Genomic DNA, 16,614 nt, shown 5'->3' on the forward strand with positions numbered 1-16,614 from the left:
TACTGGCAAAGGAGGTTCCAATGGGAACGTAACCATTATAGGTAATGGATGTAAAAACAAAAACCTCTGAATGTTTTAAATCTTTGGATAACTACAAATCGTGAATGGCATCTCTTTATATTGTGGACCACATATCTGCAGAGATGGCAGCTGGTCAAGAATATGGACGGAGTCGCGAGCCAACGAATGGAACGGATTCCACAAAGTCGTCCCATCCACCAGCCGAGGATATGGAGCGATGGGAAATAATCTCGTGTGAGGGGCATGCTACCTCGCTGGACTGAATCGTTCCACCGTGGAGCCCGTACAGATGGCGACGACTTGGAAGAAGCCTTTATCGTCCAGCAGCGGATAGACCATGGCTAACGGTGTTGCACAATGCTGCAGACCATGGCTAACAACGCGGGGCAATTCGACAAAGTCCAAGCGACGGACAACTCAACGTGGCCGTCAGTGCAAACGCCCCCCCCCCCCTTCCCCATTGTCTCGTGTGTGAGCCATTGCACTTTTTGCAAGCTGATGCAGCTCCCAGCCACAAGCGGAGCGCTCGGCGACTGCAAAACAAAAAGAAAGAGAGAGAGAGGGAGAAAAAAATCGCTCTTCATTTGCATGCAGCGCGTCTCACGGCCAGGCACACACACACACGCGGGGTCTCCAGCACGGCCGAATCGGTCCACTCCTCATTACCTCTAATTGGCCATAGCATATCAAACACCAGTAGGGGTAAGAGGAGAGGGGGGGGGGCATGGTTTGGAGGGATGGGGGGCTCTGGGTTGTCAGGGGTTGTGGGGGTGAACGGTGGCCTGGGAGCTGTGCACAAAGCTGCTGGTGCCGTCTCTGTGGGCATGGGGGGGGGGGCCCACTTTGAAATACAGATGTGCCGGTTCTTAGGTGCATCTGTCACAGTGGCTAAATGGTACCCCGGGATGGCAGGGAGGCTGCCCGGGAGAAATAATGGGGCTGGGGTGATGATGATAAGCGATCTGGCCCACTATTGACCCGGGCCACGGAGGTGGGCTTCATGGAGGAAAAAATCAACCTAATGGATTCTCTTTTTAAAGACACACACACTCACTATATATATGCCTATGTTTGAAAAGATTGTAATGTAACGCTACTCTCATTATTGTTATTACAATTGTGTGCATCACGCGTAGTATTCGATACATACTGAATGAACGCACATGTATATATATAGTATAGAACGTGTTAGGTTAAAATATTGAACAGATATTGTGTTTTTTTTTTATTATTGACGGTATGTTAATGATATTGTTTTGGGGAGAGCGGTGGTAATTAGAGTGGTTCGCGCACTGTACAACTGTTTAAAATATAATGTGGAGCTGTTTGCAAATGTACGTATGTTGAACTTCTATCTCACCGTACGTAGCCAACCGTGCGTGGGAAAGACAACAAATTAAACACAAAAAAGCAGTTTAAAATAAATGCGTTTGTCAATCTAGATGATTTAGAAGTGGATAGCTCCAGTGGCTTCCCAATATCGGAAGGAAGAACGTTCCAGACGGCCGCTGAAGCGCATCCGCTTGTTGGATGAAGGTGTCAGTCACGGGAGTTGTTTGTGCATACTTCTCCACACCGGTGGTGAGTGTGGACTGGTGAAGGGGGTTATCCACATCATCAGTTCAGATATCACTCGACACTGATGTTGACCGTGTGCCGGAATCACACGCACGCCACTGGTTACACAGCACAGTTCGCGAACCCACTGTACTGATTAAAAGATCATGTGTGTAGATACAAACATGTAACGCCTGATTTAGGAGCTTTCGTGACTGCAGGAATTATTCTTTGGTTCTTTTCGGTTAAGTCACGTCTAAAAGTAAAATAAAATAATAAATAACATATTACGACGTTTCGATTGCAACACAAGCAATCATCATCAGGCATAAAAGAAACGGCAACAAAAAATCTAACTAGAAAACTCTAGACAGACATACATCTCTGTCTAGAGAAAAAATCTAGCTAGAAAACTCTAGACAGACATACATGTCTGTCTAGAGTTTTCTAGTTAGATTTTTTGTTGCTGTTTCTTTTATGCCTGATGATGATTGCTTGTGTTGCAATCGAAACGTCGTAATATGTTATTTATTATTTTATTTTACTTTTAGACGTGATTTAACCGAAAAGAACCAAAGAATGTAACGCCTGATTTCCAAAAAAATACATCATCATAATGGGAATGATTGAATGCGTAAAAATAAATTTTGGGGAAAAAATTACGTCGTGTTAAATGAGGCTCCTACTTTCTACAAGCAGTTCACTTCCCGTTGGATTTTTGTTTTGTTTTAAATAACGATAGCCGCCTTGAAAAAGGTTCACAAGCTAAATGTGTTTACTATAAACTAAGGGACAACTTTTGGCTCGTCACAAAAACTAAGATCCCCCCCATGTCGCATTCAACAAACTGTTCGCGCAAGTGCTGTTAGCAAGCACCTACGCTCATAGCGCGCAATGTCGCAGCTACACTCTGGTGCTGATCATTTAAACCAACTCGCTCAAAACAACCTCGACACTCAACGCACTCATCAACAACATCACCCCCCCCCCCCCCCCGATCAAAGGAGAAAAAGAACGACGCGTAAGTAACTGGCGACGTTTCGGGCAACGGCACCCCTCCTTCATCGCAGCTCTCCGTGACCCCTGCAAGAAAGGTCACCGCCAACTCAGTATCACGATTCATCATTTCATGTTGCCGTTGTTTTTCGTTGTTGATTTTTCACTTTACTCAAAACAAGCCGGTGTTACATTTTGTATTATTATTGTTAGCGGTGGTAGTAGTGTAGTTAGTAGTGGCGGTGGTATTAGATCGAGATTCGCTAGGCCGGCGGTTTGTGCCAAAAGGGGGCCCACACAAGTCGTGAGACCGGGCAGAGCGGGTGGCCGTGCGGACGACGACAACTTCGACTCTGATCCGTGCCCGTGGTCACGGTGACTCGAGGCGGACGGCCCTTTTTGTCGACCGCCGAACCCTCCAAAACTGCGCTCTGATTTCATCGGGGATTAACCTAATTTGTGCGTGTTCAGTCTCTGACCCCTTCATGCAGTGCGATCAGCATTGCAAATGTGCTGACAGCTGCCACATAAAAGCGGCCAGGTCTCCTCCCCCAATTCCCCCCCCCCCCAGCCCTCTCTACACCCCCCTACACACAGCACCAATGCCTCGATTCCACACAGCTCCTCTAACCCAACCTCCCCTCTCGTCGTCTCCGACTCTTCCCCTGGACCCACGGCAAAGCCACGGGAGCAGCGGCCGCGTTTCTAAGGCGCCCCACTTTCAATTCACGCCTCGGCAAACCTCCTTCTCCTTACTCCCCCCACCGTCTCCACCGTCCCCTTCCTCGTTCCCGAAGCCCCCTGCCCGCATCGCTAGGAGTCGGGAGTCCGTCTCCCCCCCCCCCTACCCCCCTCCCATTGGTGGCAAGGCGATAAAGGAAGGGGGCTTTGACCGGAAACTATTGCGGCCGTTTCATCTCGGAGAACTTGCAAGAGTATCTGAGTCGACCGAGGCCAGCAGGGCAGCCGAAATCTTCATATAAAAAGGATTTGCTTTTATGACGGAATCAAACACAAGTGAAGTTATCTCCTTTGCCGAGACTAAGAAATCACTCGACTGAAAAATTCCCTTTTTTTTAAGCATTGGGGGGGGGGGGGGAGGGTGGTGAAAAAATTGTATGAGCCAACCGCCTTTCATTTTCAAAGATTAGCGGCTGCAAACTAAACTTCAAAGATGAAATGTGCATAAAGACGAACATCAGTCATTTTCCTCTCTGCCCAAGACTTTTTTTTGGTGTTTTTTGTTTTGTCGGTCGCCTTATTTCGTTTTTTTTTTGTGGCCAATCCGCGGCGCCCCCCCAACCACCCACACCTGCTCTGGCATTGTTGATCGTGCATCAAAAAAATATCTCGGACTCACGCCAACAACAACAACAACAACAAACAAAAACATCACCCCCCCCCCTCCCGCTCTCTGCATACATCTCCACTGCGGTCGGCACTCGCTTCGCATGCGGCATTGTGTGTGTGTGGGGGGGGGGGGGGTTCTTCCGTGTATGCAGATGATGGCCATTTCAATAAATTCACGGCCTTCTAATGAACCGACGGAGTGTCTCGTGAGAGGCGCGCGCTCCTGCCGCGGCCGTTTAATTCGCGTGTAATTGTCACGCATGCGGTGGCGTGGGGGGGTGGTGGTGGTTGGGACTCGGGAGGAGCCGCGATAAGTGGTGGTTTCAGTGACAAATAACAGTTACCAGGGGCAGTGATGCTGGGGGCCATGAATGACGGAGTGGAGGCCTCCCACTAACGGGCCACCTTCACGGGTCACTTCCAGCCCAAAACCTCCAAACCGCCTCTCCGCAGCACGCCAGCACGCCGATCCACCCACCCCAACAACAACTGTCCACTACTCCTCCTACTCCTCCTCCCCAACAACCACCATCACCTCCTCCTCCTCTCGCTTCTACAACTCTCATGCACACAAACAACCCCATCCGTTCCCCCCACTAACTCTCTCCTCGTTCGGATCGTCCCATGCAAATGCAAATCCACCCGGCGCATAAAATGAAGTCCCCACTACTCCATTATGTATTCACAGGAACAGAGGCCGCACAAAGGGCCAGAGAGAGAATTGGGACGGGTGGCCAGGGGAAGGGTCACGGGGGGGGGGGGGGTTCTGAAGGGGGGGGGGGGTTATCGGGTCGCTCTGCCCCACTGCTGCCCCCCCCCCCCTCTACAATGGGACTGTTCACGGGTGGTGCTTTTTGTGGGCCATGGTGCTGGGTAGTGACCGATGGTCACCACTGTGGCCTCTGGCCCGTTCACAGCTTCAAATGTCGACGTGGACCCTTCTTTCTGCGAACAGGAGGGGGGAGTGGTGGGGGGGGAGTTGCACTCTGTGGCCATCGACTCGCCGTGATCAAGCATACCCCCGTGGTTGGCGTGAGTGGTGCCCCGGTTAAGACGGGGCGAAGACAAAGCCACGTTTCTGTGTGAAACACTTCAAGTAGACACGGCGCGCGCGGTCTGTGTTCAATACTCGGACGGTGCAGGAATCGGCATTTGGTCTTCGCAGCCGGATTGTGCTGGAGCGGTAGCGGTGGGAGTAACGACACGGCGGTTCACACGCTGCGCTATGAATGTTCACTACCTCGCTTGGTATGCAGAAGGTCGTGGGTTCGGTCCTGACCCTGACGCCTGCATATTTGGAGTTCGTATTCTCTCTTTTCCCGTGGTCGCGTGGGTTTTTTTTATCCGGGACCTCCGGTTTTTCCCTCCCCATTTATAATCAACATGCGTTTAGAGTATTTGGCGGCTATAAATGTCCACTAGATAAGCCACTTCGCTGAGCTATCATTTGTGACCAGGCCCCTTCTGAAAAACAGCTATATGGCTCAGTGGGCCCCTAGCTGGTAAAATAAAAAAGCTTAGTTAGTTTTAGTTTAGTCGTATATGGCCACCTGAGTTAAATTTTCCGACCACGGCTAACACATCATTGGCACTTTGTATCTGATCAGTAGTGGACCTCTCCCAATTTCGTAAGCCGTGCGACCGTTGTGGTGAAGTATGACAAAGCCCCCCACCCCCACCATGAGAGGAGGCCTTTTACTCACGGGTGGATCAACAAAGAGTTTAAAATGGTTAATAATTTTGAACGTTGGCCGATATATTTATATCTAGGGAAAAAGTACGCTATACGCTGCTATATGACATCGAATACAAGAAAATAAATACGTTGAAAAGTGTGCAAAGACGCTTGGAGAGACGCACGCTGGGAATTTAACTGAGAAACAGAGAGAAGATCAAGTGGATCAGACAAAGATCCCCCATATAGCCTTAACAGACTGCTAGGGGCAAGTGCTGTTAGCGAGCACCTATGAAGGCCGGCGCAGCGCACGAGGGGGTGGGTGGTCAGCACCACGGCCGGAATGGTACATCCCTGTGTGACGTACTCGGTAGAAGTAAATAAAACATTTTCTAAAAATGTACACGTATATATGTACACACATCTACATATATGGCCCATAATATAGGTATTTTTTTGTGGAGGGGGTTAGATCGCAAATCCACAACATTGTGGATTTCCTTTCCAACACACTGGTGTGCTGTACTAATAACGATTTGGCATGTTCTGTTTACGTGACAAACCTTACTAATTGGCTGTGTTGGGTCATTACGGGTTTCACGATACATTTATATTTACGCGATCTAACCTAAAAAAAAACTATATTACGGATGGTATTGGTCGCAAAAGGCTACGTGTTAAACTGACATTAATGGCTCGTGAAATATGATGACAAAGAGGTCATCAGGGGCCATCTATTCAGTACGTACGTATGGAGGGGGGAGGGGGGGTTAACCCAAATGCGTCCGCTTGCGTATGGAGGGGGGGGGGGGTCTACTGACAATGTACGCATAGGAAACGGGGGGGAGGTGAAGCCTCGATAATAATTTGTCGACATTGACCTTCAAATGAGCCACAGTTCAGTTTCTTCAGCTGTCAGACCAAGTACTACCGGGAGAAGTGGGACTGTGGGAGAGGTGTCACTCGTGTGCCACCGTGCCCCTGACTGCAGCTATCACGCAGCTCAGCAACATCAGTGGCCAAGTTACGCGACTTTAATTATTTAATTCAGCCGGGGGTGGACTATCTGTTTATTTAAATACATTCAAAGTATTCATCCTTGATCGTTTTTGCGTGGATTAAATATCGGCTGTTCTATAGGATTCGGAGGGGGGGCGGGGTGTGCGTCAAGCGTACGTACGCAGGTGGGAGGGGGGGTGTAAGAAGTCCGCGTACGTACAGGGAGAGGGGGGGGGGTCAAGTTTTGGCAGATTTTTGCGTACCCACTAAATGGATGGCCCCCTTAGGAGGATGACAGTGTAAAATAATGCAGATAAATTAAAACAAAAATGCCCGTCGATATATAAACCATAAACCACGCGTGCATTTCGAAGCGTCATCTCACGCGCTTGACCGTTACACGCAAATCACCGCACCCACGTTTCGTCTTAAGCCACCGTCGAGGGTGATGCTGGGGCCATGCAGTTGACACTTTTGCCCCCGTTCGCCGACGCCGTGTCCACGCTGGGACTTTGCCCGCATGCTTCTCTCAAGAGAACGAAGCGCATCGATGGGAGGGTTCAGTTCAACGGCACGGGAGGAAGCATCATCATCATCATCTAATCCTCCGGAGGCGAGCGCACCTGGAGGAAAGAGAGAAAGGTCAAGGCCACGGAACAACTTTCCGTATCTCCTCCCCATTGAGTCCCCGAACCCAAGCCTACCACGGGGAGTGATTGTCACGCGTCCATCAATCCGAGCTAAGCTCCCTGGAGCTGCTGCGCCGAGAACAGGAGAATGCAACACCACATCTTGAACAACACAAGTTCCCAGCGAGATCGATGCGGCTTCGGTTCGGGCGATTTCGCATGCAGTATATGCGGCGAACTTTATTTCTACCCATATTATTATTATACGCGCGGCTATGCGGTCGGACGTCAGGCAACGTTGTGTGTGTACGGTGTGTGTACTGTGTGTGTGCCCTGTGTACTGCGTGTGTCTGTACTGTGTGTGTGTGCCCTGTGTACTGTGTGTGTACTTTGTATGTACCCTGTGTGTGGATTGTGGGTATACTTGTTGTGTGTACTGTTTGTACTGTGTGTGTACTGTGTTTTACTCTGTGTACTGTGTGTGTCCTCTGTGTACTGTGTGTGTAATCCGTGTATTGTGCGCGCTACTTGGCTTGTTTTGTAACACATCTACTACTACGTACGATGCGAATGAAGCTCAAAACGCATACATACATACCGCATAAAGCGAGGGAACCCTGTACATGTTTGTGTGTGTGCACACCATGATGATATCTGGACCGATTCTCAGTTTGATTCCCATCCACGGTTAACGTCAGTGGCGAGTGATCGCTGAACCATTCCTCCTGCACCCCCCCCCCCCACCCTCCCCCCTTTCACAAACCCTCACTAACCAGTGCGGTGAAGTATGGCCAGGCAATCCCCACGATGGCCGACATGGTATGGGAAGCCCCCCTCATCCAGCAGTGGATTAACAAAGGCCTGACAAATACAGATAAGGGCGGTGAAGTCAAGAATTGAGACAGGTGGCGAGGGATGCATTTAGGATTATTTTTTTAATCCTGCATGGAGTAAGGTATAAACAAACAATATGTGAATAACGTAATGTCTAGTTTAACAAAGCCCCCAAAAAACTGCGCGAGTCTCAAAGGCTCGTCTCTTCAGTAGCCCTTGGCAGCGCAGCAATGCCTTCGTGACTGTGCAAAAGTTTTGGCGTGCGAATTTTTTTTGGACTGCATATTTCGGAATGATCATTTCGAGTGAAATGGGGCTCGGGTCAATCCTGCATCCGTGTCCCCCCACGATGAAAATAATAACAAATAATTATCATATCATCACATAATCATCGTCGTCGTCGTCGCCATCATATATGTTTTATTCCATATACATGCTATTCAAAGTAAATATATTTATATCGCCAACAATGTCAAATAAAAGACCCCGGAAAATAGAAATCATCCCTACCCCCACCCCCCCCAAAAAGAGCAGTTTAGTGGCGGTGGAGGCGTTTATGGTGCCCGGTGCCATCTGCCTGGCCGCCCATTCCACTGGGAGAAGTCGCTCGCACAGCCAGCGCGCAAATTAATTGCTGTGTTTGTCCCCGATTACACGCATTAGGGTACAGCGTGTCTCTGGGGGCCAGCTGCCAGTCATGCCGGCCCAGCCACCGTAACCACCACCACCACCGCCACCCCCGGGCCCAGCCTTCCAACCAACCTCCAACTTGTCACACACCTCCCACAGACCGCCCTCCCCCCGTCTTTGTGCCAAATCAATCGAGGGACTCTGCGAAGGAATAATCCGCTCACGCTCTGCCTTCTGCGCTCGCCAGATTACCATCCCGGACGGGTGGCCTGCATGCACTGATACTTTTCCATTTATTTTGCGGCAGACTATGTAGGTTTAATTCCCTTTACAGCCATTTAAAAAAAAACATTTTCAACAGAGAGAGGGAGAGAGAACATCACAATTTTTATTGTAGGTTTTTTTCACTCGGAAGGGAGAGTGTGAGTGAGTGAGGAAGAAGGGTAGTGAAGCCACTATTATTACATTTGGCTTGGCCATTACTCATACTCTTCGCCACACCTGCATGAAACTTGCGTGCAGTCCAGCAGCAAACGGGAATAACTTCATTCGCACAGGGTCCAAAACACATCTGCTGTATTTCAGAGAAATAACAAAAAACGAAAAAATTCAAGAAATGTTTTTTGGTAAACACAGAATGCATTATTTTCCACGTGCTCACAAAAGGCCCTCTCGTGTCTTTCTGCCTCCACGTGCACCACATTCGGGGGCTGGGGGGGATTTATTAACGACAGTGAGACATTCTCGCCAGGCCAACAGACACGTTGTTATTTAAAGTCCATTCCTGTTAAACAGAAGGAGCCTCGCAAATCAGTGGGTGTCTGCAGGTGTGGCGAGGTCCAGGAACCCGCGTTGGAGCGAGCTGCGACTGTGGACAGATGGCAGACGTGCCACAATGATGCCTTTGTCCCGTGGGCAGGCTTTGCGCTGTAAACCATGGGAAAGGTTTTGACCTCTGGGTCAGATGGGTCATGTGACAGAGTCTTTTATATTTTTTTTTGCACAATTAGAGACCTCTGTTCCCATCCTCAACCGACCTCTCTCTTTATTTTTTTGGTCGACAGTAACGTTTATTTCAACGGCCCCTGTCCTTAAATTGAAGGTTAACAATTGGCAAGAGAAAAAAAAAACCTCACGATCTGTATTAAAAGTATCATGAGCGTGGATACCACCTCGTGTGTGCAGGAGCGAAGTGGAGTATTACGTCGCAGCGTCGTGAGAGATGGCGACGGCTTTGGGCACGCTTTTATCCAGCAGTGGAATGGTCATGGCTTATGATGATGATCACCATCATCATAACGATGATCTGATATAGTCCAAACTGTGCGTGGTTGAGCATCTGTAAGAGTGGCTCTTTGAACCGACATTTTGCCAGTTGTTGTGGTTACAAGAGGCATAACGTAATTTAGAGTTGGCAGCAAACCTCCTCCCTGCAAACAAAACAAGTAATTACGCTCATTAGAGTCATTAAAACGACATACACAACCTGACATGAATGCATGAAAAAGTACAAAATAGCCCGAGTAATGCAGTGGGTGCGCGTTATTGCCACAGAACACAATTACCCCGCATCTTTCTTTGATAACATACACGGTGCAGTGTGAGTCCTTTAGGTCATTATCAGAGCAAGTCATTTATCATTATAAAGGATTGAGGTCGAATACAGCCAAACGTGTTTATCTGCAAAAAACGGCTGCATGAGACCCTGTCGTCACATGGCTGCGCGGACCACTTGCCAATTTGTATTCGTCACTGTCTGGATCTAAGCGCAGGGGATTAGGGGACTCTGTGCCACGGGCACGATGCAGCTGATGGCTATTGCCATGTAACTAATTAGAGGCTCATTAGCACAGCCTGAGAAGCTTTATAATGGTCACGGTGTAAGATGTAGTCCGTGTGGCTGCGAGGACGATGTCGCGAAAATCACACGGCAGACAGCAAGTCACTATTCGTATAAACTCATCTAGAAAGTAACACATTTGTGTACAATATATACGCGTGTGCACTTTATTGAATGTTTTTCGTTTGGGTGAAGCAACTGCTTGGAACACATGTTACGGGCAGCTCCTAAAAGTTATCGTCGAGAAATTTAAAGAATTATAATTCGAGGTTTGAGCCGCGGAGTGGAAATTTTGGGAAAATATGACTCACGATATCAAGTTTATCTTTGTTTGTATGAACAAAAAATTGAAGTGGGCTTAAAAAAAAAACCGTAAACACATTCGTCAATAACTTTGCATTAAAAAGAAAAGCACGTCATAGTCGACGTTTGAGGCAACGGCCGTGATTCATTACGCATTCTGAAATGTCCAAGATGGGGCCTTTGCCCGGAAAGTCGCCTATTACAAACTGTTTCATTTTAAAGTACCACAGCCTCACATATAATTAACGTGCGTGAAGAATTTTTTTTCATTACTTTTGGTTTTATTTTCTTCGTTATTTTTGTGCACCACCGCCAACGGAGTGGCGTCGCCAACTAATAACAATGCACAAAGGAGGGTTTTTGGGGGTTAGATCGCGTAAAAATAAGTGTGTCGTTAAACCCGCCACCACCCGACACGGCCAATTAGGAAGGTTTGTCACGTAAACTAAAACGTGCCGATTCATTACTAGTTCAGCACCACCGGGTTGTATGTTGGAGAGTAAAACCCACAGTGTTTACCATTCGAAAACCGTAACGTTTCGCCGGTCATTACAACCAGCCTCATCAGGCGACAGCCAGAGTTGTGGAGAAATCCTTCTCCTGTTTCGGTCGTAAATTGGCATGTCTTCTTTACGTGACAACCCTTGCTAATTGGCTGCGACAGGTGGTGGCGGGCTTAATGACACACTTTATATGTACGCGACTTAACCCAAAAAACACTCTATTGTGGATAATATCGGTCGCGAAAGCCTCCGTGTTCAAATAATAACGATGCGTTTATGAGTGGATCTCGCAGAAGCATTCGGCACGGTCAACATTCCGTACACTCCCCCCAAACTCTCCCCACGACGCGTGTCACCAACGCCACGGAGAACACGTGGGGGTCCTCACATAATCTGTGTGTGTGTGTGGGGGGGGGGGGCGGTGCGGCGACTGTGGGGAGCGGTAGTGTAGCGGTAAACGCATCAGGCTACGAACCCGGCGACCCCAGTTCGATTCCCCGGTAACCAGCGATATCAGCGGCGAATATTTCCACCGGTCCTGGGCCTCACGAAAGGTCAAACTCAGCCTTAAGTGAGTGCACAAGTGTATTAAACGCACCAGCACTAGGGAGACAAAGGCAGCCGGGCGTGGTGCTGACCACCCCACCACCTCGTGTGCTCCGCCCACCTTCATAGGTGGTCGCTCACAGTCCTTGCCCCCAAACAGTCTGTTAAGGCAAAACGGGGAATCGTTGTCTTTGCAAAGTCTTATCGACATCGCTCCAACCGCTCTCCGGTTATATAACTACTTAATGCATAAATTGTACATTCACGGACATTGCACCCTCATGGACAGCCCTCGTATGATGCGCACGAAAGGCAGAGAGTACGGGCAGGGCAGTCAATGGAAATGAAACGCGCGTTGTCGGGGTGTCCGCCCTCTCCCTCCCCGCCGACAGAAGCGAACCGCGGTGCGAGCCGACACAAAAGGGGAAGAGTGACCGTGTCCGCAACGGGGACAGAGGCGGGATGTCACTCGAGCACACACACAAAAAATTTTATTCTCAGCCTCGGACAGGCTGAGATTTGTCAAGCGGAGCCTTTGCGTCACGCAGCGGCGCACGGCGGCCGTGGCACGAACCCACCCCGGGGGGGGGGGGGGGGGGCGGGGGGGTTGTCCGGCTTTGTGCGACGGATTCCTTCTTCGCCATTGCCACCATGCATCGATGATGCATAATAAAGGGGGTGGGGGGGGGGATCTCGTAAATGTGAATGTGTCGTTAACCCGCCACCAGCATCCGACACAGTCAGTTAGTAAGGGTTGTCACCGAAGCCAAACGTGCCAATGGTTTACAACTTCAGCACCACCGGTGTGTTGGAGAGTAAACCCACAGCATTTACAACGACGTTCCACTGGTGATTACAGCCAGCGAAGTCGTATCTAATTGGCACGATTTGTTCACGTGACAAACCTTACTAATTGGCCGCGTTGGGTGGTGGTGGGGTTAACGACACTTTTACATTTTTGCGATTTAACCCCAAAAAACCTTTATTATCGATTGCATTAGTCGCGAAAGACGACGTGTCATACATCGATGAAACCCATTCCAATACATCCACCCGTAAGGTAGAATGTATAAATGTTGAACTGCTTTCGCCCCCAACGTAGCCAATCCGTGATAATCAGAAGTGTGGGGGGAAGGACAACAAACTAAACACAAAAAGCAGTTGAAACGAAATGGGATTTGAGCCTAGATTTAAAAGTGCATAGCTCCAGTGGCTTCCCAATATGGGAACGAAGGGCGTTCCAGATGGCCGCAGAAGCGCATCTGATGATAAGTGGCATACATAGCAGAGAGATGCTGCGATGCTCATTATCAACACGGGTGTATATCTGCGTGTAAATTATTTCACTGCTGTGCGTCACATAGCAGTGGTAGTCGTCGTAGTAGCAACTTCATATATTTAAAGAGAAGGTTAAAGGTCAGTCATAACGTCCTTTAAGTCGTCCACGTGTGGCAATGTAACATCGTTGTAATGCACTTTTGGAAGAACACTTATTGAAATGTGTTTATTTATTTATTTACGTTTTACGTGTTTAACTTTTTTTATTGCTTCTAAAGACCCACGAAGGAACTTTTTCTTTTGAAATGCAGATGAGCAAAAGTTGGCATCAGTGCCGGTTTAAAAGGAGAAAACGAAAAAATGCACGCCAAAGAAAATATATTCGCGCGGTTGTGTTAAAGTCTTAAAGAGACAGATGGCCAAGGCTCGAAGTGGAAAAACCAAACATGTCAGAAGTCATTCTAAAAGAAGGAACACTAATTAGCGAGGCTGGTTAATTACTCAACCTTGGTTAATTACGATGCCTTCATCAGCAAGCAATTAACATTTTGCCTAATATTTGCTGATCAGAGTTATTATGCAAAACAGCCTCACTCGTAAAAAAAAAAAATCAGCCTTGAAATTGCTCCAGCAAAAAAAAAATCGTATGAATCAAGGAAGGAAAAAAACCTTACCCTCCCTCAATGCTGTTCCTCACATGTTTTAACAGCTTAATTAACAAAGCTAACAAAGCGTCATTGTCATTAACAAATCCGGCTGCAAGGTTGGCAGGAAGGGATTTGGCTTTGCCAAGTTAAATTAGTCTCTGCTCATCTCTGCTGCGTGATTGGGGCCTCGGGGACTCGTGATTAAACAGCAGCAGACAGTGGAGGATACACGCGGGGTTGATAAACTACCCTTTCCCCGGGCGGATTCATGGCATTCTGCAGATATCTGCCACATTACCCAGATTGGCTCATTTACAGCCACGCAAGCGGCACGGCTGGGGGATATTCTGGGCAGTGAGGGGAGAAAGAGAATCAGAGGGAGCTAGAGAGTAAGGAATCGGAAGATTATTTTTTATTCCGGCTGATACATTATAATTTTTTTTTTGCAAATCTCCGCAACGTCAAAGTATGGATAAAGCAAAATCTCCAAAGCGACGAGCACGAAGCGCTTCATTGGGCTCTGCTGGATGCCAGAAAGGCATGCTCACTCCGAGTGCCAGCATGCGCCATTTGAATTGTGACTTTGTAAGCAAAATAGGTTCAGTGGAGGAGCGCGCATGGCCGGATTGTGATAAAAAAAAATAATGCATTTGGCGAGAAATGCCTCGTTTGGTAAATTCAACCGGGCCCCATCCTTTTAAAAATGTTGCTTCAAATGTGCGCGTCCGCTGTACTGGACTTGTATTTCAGCAGATGCTTAAAATAAAGTGCAGCTTTAGGTCAATGCAATTGTGTTTTGCAATTTTTGTGACCCAGTTTATGTTTGTGGCTATTTGCACTGATCGATGATTATTGCTGATCAACATCATCATCACCACCACCGTCATCATCAACCCTGGTCAATCCACTGCTGGATGAATACCTCCCCCCATCTGCCGCCACCTGTTCACGATCCCGCAGTGAATGTCATAATCTACCCAGCATCCGTACAATCAGCTAGATTTCATCGCTCCATCTCCCCGGCAGGCGCACTCTCGGATGCGTTCGATTCCAAATTTTTTGTCAAGTGTTATTTTTTTAAACTATAAGTAGATACAAAAAATTAAGTTTGATAAAAAAAAACTAAGTAAAAAATAAATAAACATTACCATTGAGAAAATAAACATACAAAACAAAGATTCGAAGTGATTCCCTGCTCAAATGAGCATTGAGGCAGTGTTTATCTCCCGTTTACAGCACTGAGTCAATGGTGGAAATTCCACATTGCTATGCCGGCGACGAGTTTATTCTCCAGGGCAATCACTGTTGATGTCCCCCAACAAAAATGGTCGTTATTTTACCGACTCCGGAGGGGAACGATGGGCTGAGTCAAAACCCAGCCCGAGATTTAAACTTCGTAGCCTCCCAAGTGGCAGCCATCTCGCTCAACTGTTGAGCCACTCGGCCGATTAGAGCAGGGGTCCCCAACCCCCGGGCCGCCGACCGGTATCGGTCCGCGTGGCCTGTTAGGAACCGGGCCGCACAGCAGCAGGAGGTGAGAGCGGTGAGTCCGCGTGTGGCCCGCCCATTATTTTATTGACCACTTCCGTCCGCGCCTTTTTCCCGCACTGCGCACTTGTCTCAGTCACAGTTTTGGTAAGACCACAAGCTGCTAACCCCTAGTAGCCAACATGAGTCAAAAACAAACGTCGCTGGAGAGCTTCTTTGAAAAGGGGGAACGACCCAATGATGAACCCCCCCCACCCTGGTCCGTGAAAAAATTGTCTTCCACGAAACCGGTCCCTGGTGCCAAAAAGGTTGGGGACCGCTGGGTTAGAGGATATAATATTGTTGTGCATCGTTGGGCAACGGCAGTGAAACGAGGAACGCATCTTAACCAGGATTGTTGGCAATTAAGCTTGCATCCCTGCTGCGGTGTTTACAAGTAGAGGGGCCGGTTTTGTCCATGGCTTGTAGGGATCGTTGGTTGGAAGCTGCCTGAATACATAAAGCGCCCAACCTGTTGTCTCAACTCAAATTGAGCATTGTCGTTGCAGGGCCATTGGGTCATATGTGCTTGCTAACGGCAGAGCAGCGGTTTTAGACTGGAGAACTTCAATTCTGGCAATCGTCTGATGCTGCGAAACGTCGTACCGAATTGTTCAATTTGTGGATCACTCTTCAACGCACACACACACACACACCGGTGCACTCCAGCAATATAAATGGGCCCATTTGTTCACGTGACAATTTTATTTATTTGTCTGGGTTGGGCAAAGGAGGGTATGTGTGTATGTTGAACTTCGTTCGCGTAGCGTAGCCAACCGTGCTAATCGGAGGTGCGGGAATTGGGTATACGACACATTGGCATTTTTCTGACGTGATCTGACCCACATTTCTATTATGAATCACAACGTTGCCTGCGCAAGGCTCCACGGTGCGTTTATAAATTAACTTTGAACATCGCTCGCGTCCTACAGCACGCACAGAGAGTCTGTCAATGTGTAAAGGTAAAGGTGCGGTCCCTGCAATTACCTGCTGACGTCACTGCTGGGTGGAAGGGCCTTCACTCGATGGAGTTCCTGGCAGCCCCGTTTGAGGGCATTTGGCCTTTTCTATTCCACGCTAGCCAGATATGTTAGAGAAGGTCAGAGTACCCACACTTTACCACACCACACGCCACCAACCAATCGGCGAACTGGGTGGATAGAGGCTGGGGGGGGGGGTATAAACGTGCCCATTGTCTCAACTGCCACACCGGGAGATCGAATCAACCTGGCAACTTCTGTATTCAAAGTCCGGTGTCCTAACCACGACACCACGACAG

The sequence above is a fragment of the Lampetra fluviatilis genome, chromosome 7, assembly GCF_964198595.1.
Source record: "Lampetra fluviatilis chromosome 7, kcLamFluv1.1, whole genome shotgun sequence".
NCBI lineage: Eukaryota > Metazoa > Chordata > Hyperoartia > Petromyzontiformes > Petromyzontidae > Lampetra > Lampetra fluviatilis.